Source organism: Symphodus melops, assembly GCF_947650265.1.
Source record: "Symphodus melops genome assembly, chromosome: 1".
Classification (NCBI taxonomy): domain Eukaryota; kingdom Metazoa; phylum Chordata; class Actinopteri; order Labriformes; family Labridae; genus Symphodus; species Symphodus melops.
Genome location: NC_136691.1, coordinates 49,322,275 through 49,334,019, shown reverse-complemented (window position 1 = coordinate 49,334,019; position 11,745 = coordinate 49,322,275).

The window sequence follows — 11,745 nt, the reverse complement described above, 5'->3', positions numbered from 1 at the left end:
AATGTGTCTTAAATCTAACACAGAAACAGCTGTTGGGCCTTAGACAGCAGGATTGGACATCTGTAGCAAAATGTCTCTGTCTGAAACTCCAGGACTCATATTATAAGAAACAAACAATTTCTAATGGTATGTCACTCATATCATTGTAAAGTATAAAGGCAAGTAAATACAAACTTGCAATGACCAGTTGTTTAAAGAAGAACTTTGACCAATGACATTATGATCTTTTCAAATCCTGACTCTACACGCAAAGAATATGTCTCCCAATCTGTTTGTTTTAGTGTGTTATATTGTGGCTGTTGAAGTGTTTATGTACACCAGTTTAATCTATGAATGCCTCTAATCCTAGACTCTTGGAAAAAATAATCTTCCAGAGGATATGCAGAGCTTACTGTTGCTCAGAACCTGCCCCGACGGACTCATTTAATCATCACAATGCAAAATAATAAAGAAATACTGTTTTAATATAATAGTAGATGCACTTTTGTTCTGTATTATAAATATACAATCACAAACCATTGTTACATCTTACTGTTGAATACTGAATATGATGTTTTTTTCAGTGAGTGGTCATTTAGCACATCTGGTTATCTGCTGAGAATCTGTGTTTTAACAGCCAGCACCAATCCTTCACACTGAACCTTATGTGTTGTGAACCGAACAAAATCTGCACCAATTCATATTAAACTGATTGTGTAGCAGCCTGGATCTTGGCCAAAATTCAGTGCACAGCAGAAATGATTGCCTTGTCGAATTCATAAAAGCACACAGGAGACATTCTTCCCCTTGTAGGAAGTGCACTATCTCATCCCAAGCACTTAAGCTGCACTAAACGTTGCTTTAAGGCATTTAGGTGGCCTTGTTGCGAAGAGGAAAGACCTGTAGAGGTGTAAACAATGAAATGGGCCCATGTGATGTTGCTGCTATTGACTCATGAAGCCTGCAGGACACAGAGTGGAGAGATAAAATAGATTCAAATAGATTACTGCCTAAAATGATGACATTTATCCAGTGTATGACGATTTACTGAATGAAATGGAACAGATTCAAAAGACTTTGGTGTTGTAAATAATACCGCTTAATAGAATAGCCTCCTTCATGCATCAAATATAAAGCTCATGTTGTGCAATATTTAAAATGTGTGTCATTCCTAGCACTCCATTCGCATCTGCTCCATGAACTTAAACCCAGAATCTGTTTAAAAGTCCTCAGATGGGTATCAGGATATGATGACTCACTGAAACAGCAAGATGCACATTGCACACAGCTGGGTGATAACAGCCAATTCTTGCATGATTTCCTGCACACTAAAACATGCATCATTCAGTTCAAACTCCTCAGAACCCAGGAAGAAACCAACAGCAGAATCTCAGCTTGGATTCACAAGAACGAGGGCGAGAGCAACCATCTCTTGTGCTTTGAAAAAAAGCCTTGGGCTGTGAGGAAGAAGCAGCAAGAGGAGTATACCTCTGAGACTTCTGATGGCAGAGTGAGCAGGGAGAAGAGCCAAGCCTTGTTCTGCCTTTATAAGCCCTGCTGCACCTCATACATCCACGAACGAGCAGCAGAGAAATTGGCAGTGGGAATAAGGGCAAGACGGTGTAAATTTGGAGCACAAAAGGCTTAAGGGGGCACTGTGCAAGCATCCCTGTGGCCCCACACACACTCACCCATGCAGCCGAGTTTGCATGGGGCTTAAGAGGTGGCTGAGGAGAATGACTGGCGAGGGGATCAAAACAAAGCCCCTGGGTGATGTTGGAGGGGAGCTCAGGGACCTGGGATGGAAGTCTGCTCCTCATTTTATATGTACTTTTAGACGTGCACAAACTCACACATACATTCCAAAAGGCTAAGAGCATAATGACCATACGAGAAGGAGAAATAACCCCCTAGAAAAACACCACCACTAAGAGAGAAAAGTCAAACTCACATGCATTTATGCACACAAACACACACTTAAGAAAAATGCTCAAACTGGCTGAATTTGCCAGGAGTGCAAGATTAATTCTGTGAAACTGTATTTTTGTGGGGGGGAAACTCAGCGGTCCTTCAAAAATTGAGAAAAGATGCCAATCAAGTTTGTCGTACAATAATCTGTGACCTGGTTTCTCAATGCTGTCAGTACCATTGAGGGGTGAAAATAACAACACTACAGCCACATCCAATTATTTTCGTTTCAAGGCATTTTCGACATTTTCCTGTAAACATGGCTGCTATTTTTATAGTCACAGTTCTGAGCCATGATTGGCCCTATTAAAAGACTTATTTAAAATATGGATGCATCAAATATTGTGCTGTATTTTCAAAAGACTTTGGGGTGATTTCACATTCCTACAGCAGTGTAGGTTCATCAAGCAGAAGGAAAACTTGGTCATGATTTATGAAGAACCAAAAAGTCAGAATTTATGGGAGTGTAGCACCCAATTAATGGTGTCATCCTGCCAGGAGCCCAGAGTCACAACTGTGGTGACGGAGATATAAACGGGAAATGTCATTCGATTTATGATACTGCATATGTTGTTAATTTTTCACAGGACAGACTAATCAGTGAGTGTGAGTATAAACAACAGCTCCCCCTGAAGCAATGCACCCGAGAGCCGTTAGCCGCGTGCTAACTGAACAAAATTAAATTCTGGACTGATTTTGTGTGTCTAAAACTATCAATCTCATTTCAGAAAGCTATTACAAGAGTCTTTCAAGGGCAGTGTGCCTTTCTATGATGTGGTAGAGGAGTTTCTCTTGTACAAAACCTGAAGTTTTCAATTTCTTTTAAACAAGCTTGCTTTTTTACAAGTAAGACTGCAAATACGAGTTAAACCTTGCATACTACATACTGGATTAAAAGTATCAGTATACTTTGTCATTGAATAAACTCTAAGGGTTTTCAGTTTAAAAAACATTCTGTCAAGCTACAATATTTAATCAAGCGAGTTAAACCAATGATAAAATGATTAATGATGAAAGCGCTGCTTTGCTGTAAGATGTAAGAACTAACCCTGGGTTTTCAGAATAGTAATGTGTGCAATAAGCTGTCCCAACAGGTAAACATAGTCACCCTCACAACTCAACACAAGCATTAGAAGGTTAAACACATTTCCAATTTTTTTTTTGTTAAATATAGGCCCTCCATGCCAGTTAAATTTGTGTCATAACTGTATGCAGCCACTATTAGCTGGAGCTCTAGCTCTGATTAATGGCTGCTGTCATAATTTAATAATGTTCTACAACCTGGATTTAAACCTGCCTATTGCTGTTTGGCGGTATGATCTAAAAAGGAGAGATAGCACTGTATAAATGCTTTTTAAATGTAGGTACATTACATGTCGGGGGTAGGGGCTTGTCAGGGCAGGGCATAGTTTGTGACGTGTTTCCAACACCCAGTTTAGGTTACTCTGCAGGAGAGGATGGAGATACCTTCAGTTTATTGGTGTACAACATATGAACTTCAAAGCAGCAATGTTTTTGTTTTTGCTCTGCTGCAAATGCCATACATTTATGGATATAAGAAGCTTCCTTTGACATAAACAAGAGAGGATGATAATATGACTCACAACTGACTGACATCAGGTGACATATTTGTGTCTTAGATCTGAGCTGGAGTGACAGATGCCCAAAAACAACACCTGCAAGTACAGCCTCTATCTAAATGTGCTGCCAAAGAAAACAAAGCACCGTTCTTTGAGATTGTACCTTTAATGTCTTGTCAAGTATATCCTACGAAAAGTTGGATCCAACATGTGTACCAACAAACTGATCTTCACAAACACGACATTTATCAATTAAGCAAGATGTGCAAAGATAATACAGTTAATACATTTTGATCTTTATCATCCTTCTTTATTAACTTCTGTTATATTCAATATTTTCCTACTTTGTATTGGAGACTGTATAGTCTAAAAATGCATTTATCACCATTTAAAGATTTTCAGGTCTTGACTCTGCTATTTCAGGTTTAATCAGAATAGAAGAGTTGCTGTGAGTCAACTGACCGAGAGTAACTAATCAGAATACGTTTCTGTGTTTGGGTATTCTCCAAGACCCAAACTGTTAAATTTTAAACAACTGAATAGAACATTATAATGCTATAAATATTTAAACGTACCTTCATTTACTCCTGCTTGCCTTTTCAGTTTTTGCAGGTTACTCTTCTACCAATAAGCTTTATTTTCAGTTTGTCTTTTATTTCAGTATTTTCATTGTGTGTAGTAATGTGTTTGGATCTTTTGCACATACAAACTAAGGAGGCAGAATCTTTTACTTAGAAATGCTTCATGCAGAATGTACCCCTTTAAGGGAAGCTTTATGGTCATTGATAAGGTGGCTGTGGCTCAGTGGTAGAGGTGGACATTTCTCAACCAGAAAGTCAGGGGCCTGATCCAGTGTTCCTGCAGCCAAAATGTTACTGTGCATCTGAGCAGGAGCTGAACCCTGAATTTCATAGCCATAAGTGTGTGAATGGGTATGAATGGGCTTATTTAGAACTGATTGGCCTATGTAGTAACCTCTGCCATCATTCTGTGAATATGACATGAAATGTTACATAAGCTTTGAGTTGTCTAGGACAGTGTTTTTAACTGGTCTAGCCTCAGTACCCACAAACTCCTGAGCAGTAAGGATCTTAAACGGAGACTGAACAAAACAACCATGTCCAAAAACATCTTTATAGACTCTTTGGACACACTTTTTTTCTAGGCACACACTCACAACCAACTAAAAATGACTCCACAGCTGACTTTTGGGTCTCGACCCAGCAGTTGAGAACCACTGGTCGAGAAGACTACGAAAATTCTGAGATTAGCATCCACCTCCTTTTATACATGATCTTACATTTTATTTTGAAAACTGGTTTCAAGGCCCCTGCTGTCATCAGAAAGTGAGAGGAGTAGGTCAAAAGAGTAGGGTGATGAAAGTCTCACTTTCCTCCCACCCTCTCAGGCCGCTGTGACAGGGGACAGGGGCGAAAACATGCATGTGTGAAAGCTGTCCTACACTTGTTAATTTGCCGATGGGGTTACATCCATTCTCTATGAACTACGGAACAGATTTTGTCTTGTTTTTCTTTTTCACCCTTTGCAAATTTACTGTAACATATCTGATTAGAAACTAGGGCTACATTAATTCTTTTCATGCTTTGATAGGATTCACTTTGTTCCCTTCACTTCTTTCTGTTTGTACGAGCTTTCATTGTACATGTATTTGGTACAGCTCTTGTCCTGCTGTTGCCCTCCTTGTTGCGTCAGAGCGGTTTAAAAAAAGAGTTCAGATTAGCACAAGCATGGAAAATTAATGAGAGTGTCATAAGCAATAGAGACTCATAGAGATAAATTGATGTTTACTTTTAACTGCTCTCCTTGAGTGTGGGTCACTCAGGAGAGAAATAACGAACAAATGAAGGAAATGGAAGCTCACAACACAAAGTGCAGCTAAGGCTGATTTACAATTAGACCGAGAATCCAAATGTTTGCCAGTTTCTGAACCAAAAGGTCACCCATCCAGACTGGCATTGCCATCCCTGGTACAATGTTTGCAACGTCTCTGTATTCTGTCGTTGAATCAACTTTGCATTTCAAACAATGCAGACATAACAAAGGTATAAAAAACAGAGACATTAACAGTTGAATGAATTCCACCAGTAATAATGACACATGGACCCACAATTTTAAAAAAGAAAGCACATAAACTCCCTATAAAACATAGCCAGTATCGTATTTTAAAAAAACATGGCACCTGATGGCTGCTGATAGCTGCTGTCAGAGGGGATTGTCTGGGCTTGTCAGACACCAAAGCAAGTAGACAATGTGCCTGGTGAATGTGATCTCACCTTTCTTTCAGCAGCAATATCCTGAGAACACAAACCCCAAACTGAGATCACAGAGGGATTTCTTAACATGTTTTAACCAAGGACCAGACAGCACTGGAACTAGCACTGGATTGAATTGCTGAAGTAAGAGAAAGTACTTCCCTTGTATCCTTCATAATATTGCTTTAGTGAAGATCAGCAATGTCTTTATACCATCTCAAACGCCTCACAATCTTGAAGACAAAAACAACTTGCCTCAAAACATTTGATAAATGTTGTCTAACCCATGTAATAGTCAGTATCAGATGGGAAGAGTGAAAGGTAAGGTGTGATTATCATTATCACTTTTCTTACAGACAAGAATTTTGAAAAGGACAGCCAAAAAATGATAGTGGCGGATTGTACAAAGTTCATTTCACAGGAAAGTTGCATTTTTAATGTTTTGCATCTGACATTGACAGGCCAGAAATAAAATCCCAGAGTGAGTGAGAAGTAAAACACCCCTACAAAATCATAATTTTTGATTTTATGCAAGGATAACCAATCATACCAGACGGTTACATTTCTCATTAGCTCACATTACAGCATATTTGAATGGATTAGAGCTAATGGAAGAGACAAGCAGATCAGCAGCTCTGTGTATTAAAAACATCAGCAGTGCTGAAAGTGAAATACTATAAATATATGGAAACAAGGGAAGCTTGTGTAATATGTTTGGCTCAAACACAGTCGAGCAGAGTCAGCCTTGGACTGAAGACACAAGTTATGATAAAACCCTCCCACAAGACTGCATTCTCTCTTTGATGTTAAGAGAGGAGAGGAAAGGTCATTGGATGTTGTTTAACCAAAGGTACGATCAAGGTACGTCGACGTAAAAGACAGGTGAACTTAGGTAGATAGACATGACATTATCATGAGCAATGCACAAGCATATAATAGGTAAGGCTATAAAAAAGCAGAACATTGATGTTTTGTAGATGCTGATCAGACTCAGTTTGCTTCCATTAATATCAAGTACTCATACAAAGGTTTTCATTGCAAAGATTTATTATGCATTTAAAAAATGGAATTCAAGATGACAGTCTTCACTTACAGATTTATGGACATCTTAAAATGTTTTTATTCTTTTACTCCCTTTTAATAATGCGTGCATATTGGATAGTTTAGGCCTGTGTCATATCCACCAGAGTGACCATAAATTTCAAGTTGCTTAACATTGCATGACTTCCTAAGATTTATTCCCAATGCTAATGCACATGTAAAATATATAAATATATGTATAAAAAGAGTTTTCTTGAACCACAAGCCTGCGTGAGCACTTCCCCTCTGCCAGATGAGCCTCCACCCATATCTTCACACATTACAGCCTCTGTGGTATCAGTCAAGCATTCTGTGTGTGTATGCAGACGTAGCTGTGTGTGTAGTGGTGGCTGTCGTCCTAAACTGCACTTGTGATATAAAAAAGGGATATCTCACTGAGCCACAGATGTGGCCGCTGAAAGCAGTCTTTCTGCTCCCCAGAGGAATAGTTTTTAGAAAATCTTGCAGAAGTAGTGCAGCACAGAGAAATGTGAGAAGAAGCTGGCTCAGCAGTAGATAGCAGGTGGAGACATATTATAGAGGGACGAATTTAACAACAAATGACTGAGCTTCACATTTTGAGATAAACAAGAACAGCTTTACTGAAAAGATGCAGCCTTAAGTGTTTCTTAGAAAGCATAAACGGTGATAGAAAATATGGTAGTGCCAGAATTAGTAACTCATAACCATTTGGCAAAAAATCGATTTTATAGTTCTTTGGGACTGCACAGGTGTTGCTGTTTTCAAGCATTGCTTATTTTCCACTTTAAAACCATCTCCAAAAGAGATCCAAAAGTTAATTCACAGGTTTTATGTTACGTCTTTTCTCTAAAGAATGAGCTTCCTGAACAAAAGTCCATGTTGGACATTTCAGATAGAAACAGGAATGTGTTAAATGCTATTATGAAATTTGGTGTACCCATTTTGGATTAAATAGTGCAATATATCAGGATAAATATCGAGACTATGCCTACGGAGAAAGCAGACAATATATCAATATTTTATATTATGACTCTGCAGTTATGAAGATTGGGGTTTTACACAGTTGCCTGAGTGATCCTCAGGTTATAGAAAAGTAACAAATATCAAAATATTGAAAGCGGGCCCTGGTGGCACAGTGGTTAGTGTGTGCATCCCCATATATGGAGGCTATAGTCCTCAACATGGAGTCTGGTTCAACTCCAGCATGTCTATCTCCACTCTATCTCCATGATTTCTGTCTCTGTCCACTGTTCGTTCTCTCCAATAAAGGCCCAAAAAGCCCAAAAATAAAGTGTTAGATAAGAACTAAAGTTGGCTAGAATCAAAGGTGGAAGCCGTATGCCAGCACAAGCCTTGTTAACGTTTGCAGAAAAACTCCATGAATTCAAACACGTTTTTCACTCAGACTTCATTCAGAGTTTATCCTGCCAGTCTCCTAATACTTTTTCCACTGAAAGCCTGAGTGAGTGGATTTGAGAAAGCATAAGGATATAATCAAGAGAATTCAATGAGAGTGAGTTGGAAAATGGGTGGTGGCGTTTAGTCCCTCTGATCAGTGCACAACCATAGACTGTAGGCACACGACCGTTGTGATCTTTGTGAATGTCATTAAACTTCTGCATCATGATTTCTGCTCACCAGTATGTTTTTCTCCACCCTTTTTTGGATAATAGGATTCTGTCAGAATACACGAACCATTGATGTAGGGAAATATTTTCGTTACTTTGTCCAATATTTCCATATCGTTCTTTTTACATCATGTCTTGCCTAAGGAGACACCCTCCCCCCTGTCATCCGACAGGTGTCTTCTCCTGCAGAAAAGTGCATGTGCCAGCTAGCTCAGGAGGATTTCAGAGGCAGTCCTCTCTAAAATTCTTTATGATTGTTCCAGAGTGCATATGTGAAAAAGGCTCAACATACCGAAAACTCCTGAGAATGTCCTGATTTTTTTCTGATTGAGCTGTATGTGTTAACTCAAACAGCCAGACTTCTTTGAGCCAGCACCTAGTCTTTTGTCCTTTCCTCCCTCCCTTGACAGACATTAGGGGGAAAAAAACCCATCATGCTGTGAGGGACAAGAGTGAAAAAGTGACTCAGGAAAATTTCAACTTTTTTTTAAAATTTCATGTGTAAACATAACATTTTATTGTTTGACTTGTTTTTACAAAGTTTGTTGCACATTTCAAATTTGATTAAATTGGAAGTTTCAAATACTGAGTTGTTTTCATGCTTGCATGTGTGTGTGTGTGTGTGTGTGTGTGTGTGTGTGTGTGTGTACAGGAGGGGTAGTCATTGTGTCTGTGCAGGTCAAGCATCCTCTGCTCTGCTCTCATATCAGCTGAGATGAAGAACTGTGTTCAATCCATCAGGGCACAGCTGTGGCTTACAGCCTGTTGGTCAAGGTCACCTCTCTCTCTCTCTTTCTCTCTCTCTCTCTCTCTCTCTCTCTCTCACACACACACACACACACACACACACAAACACACAAAAACTAAGACCTTGCATACACAACCTTATGGCAAATATATACGTTCTTTGTAACAGCACAAGACAAAATCTTAAGATGTAAACAACCACACTTTTCTCTGCTAATTTTCTATTCAGTTAGAAGTAAACTAAATTACAGAAAATTGAGTTGAGTTGTTTTCTTTGTTTGGTTGTGAGGAAGTTAAGTGTGTGTTTATTTTCTGGTTGTGTTCAAGACATGAAATTGACTCATAATGTGTTTGTCCATTACTGCTCCTATTGCCTAAAATCAGACAAATGGCTGAGCCAAGTTTGAAGATGCCCCCAGTCTGATCAAATTGATTCATTGTCATAATGCCTGCCCAATTAATTTACCTTTTGCAGCTGAGGCTTTGTCAAGAGGTTGGCTAATTGCTGCTGCTTGCATCACAGACCCTCTCTGCAGGGAGGGAAGCCAAACGCTGAACCAGAGAACAAGCAGCCATCTGTAGACAGGTTGGTCAGAGAGCCGGGCCGTGGTAAACATCGATATGGAAGAAACCTGAAAAGTTTCCATGCAGCTCTATCATTCAGCTGGAGACCAAAAACTCTTTGAGTGAAGAAGACAGTTTCATATTTTTCAGCCCAAATTAAGCCTAAAATTTTACAACAAAAATTTAGTAAAAAAGATGAAACACTAAAGCAAGTGATTCACTAATTGATTGTGAACTGTTTAAAGCTAAGTGGGAAAAAAAGGCTTTGATTCTTCTGATCAAAACAGATGGTGTTTCTGTGACTGTGGATTCCAGCTGTAAAGTAGCACTCTCTTATGTTATTACTTTTCCTTTATTTATGAAGATCCGGATCGTCAGAGCAGTTCTTCTATTTTAGCACATAATGATGCATGCTCTAAAAATAAAACTGGTCCATTTTCCCCATCACATTCAGCCTGTGCTGACGTTGTGTGGTCCCAGGTGGGGTACACACACCCTGCTGTTGTCTCCATGATGCTGCATCTCTATATTTAATCTCTGTGTTGTTAATAATTTCACAGATTACCTGGAGCTATAATCACATGATGTGTGACGAAGGGAAGGTAAAGCAGAGGCCATCTGGTTGGATTGGGTGTGGCTGAGCCCACACACATTTATACACGGACATGCACACATTTTAAGCATAAAGGCAGGCCAACATTACACGTATGCACACACACACACACACACACGCACACACACACACACACACACACACACACACACACACACACACACACACAGTCAAGAAGGATTGCATACATAAACAACAGAGAGCAGAAACAGCATTATCCTGATTATAATTAACCTGTCATTTAACCTGTATTCCACTTTAATCATCACAAACAGTGAGCCAATAAATCAAGCTGATGTTGCCAGCTTTTTAAAATTCTATTAAATATTGGCTTCTGCCCATTCAATGACATGCAAAAAAAAATAAACAGTGACTAATTATGGCCTGAAACAGCTATTTACACTGTAAAACATCTGCAAACCCTGCCATGAGAGTGTGCATTCTTTGCAAATGTGTTTATGTTTCATATTTGATAAACTGTATCAGTTGCCCTGATCATAGAAAAGTAAAAGTGGCTCCATCATCGCTATGGTTACAAAATAATTGAATATGAAAAATGATTTGATTGTCTTCTTTAATTTCTTCGAGATCAATTTTCTTGTTTTTTATTTTTCCGGGCACAAACAAAATTGCACAACATTAATAACTGCTTGCTCAATGACATCAACATTCATGGATGGAGATAAAATATTCACAGCCTCTGTATGTCCTTCTATCTTCCTTTTTCTTTTGCCCTTCACTCTCCAACAGTATCAATATCCACTTCTCTTGCAGAGTGCCCCCCCAACCCCCATGGTTGCATCATCTCTCATCTTTTCTCCTCTCCCCGCCCTGCTGCCTGCTATCAAACCTCTCCATCTCTCTCCTCCTCCTCAGCCAACAACCTGTCAGTTATACCTCAGAGCTATGGGACACAGCTGCCACATATCTGTAACCTCTATGCACACTCAGTCACTCATACACACACACACACACACACACACACACACACACACACACACACACACACACACACACACACACACACACATGTGACTGCCTCTCTGGACTATAATCAGTGGGGTCTCAGCTGCAGGTCTGGCCATCTCCCCTCTGAGGGCTGAAAGATCAGTCGGCTCTCCAGGGGGGAGAAAGTGTGTGTGTGTGTGTGTGTGTGTGTGTGTGTGTGTCTGCGGTGTGTGTGTGTGTGTGTGTGTGTGTGTGTGTGTGTGTGTCTCTAAATTTCAAAGGTTTAGAGACAAATTTGGAATTTAAATTAGCTGTTATGGGACTGCTTGCTAAGTGAGGACAAAACGTGTTTTGTTTTTACTGCAGCTGCACTAGAAAAACAT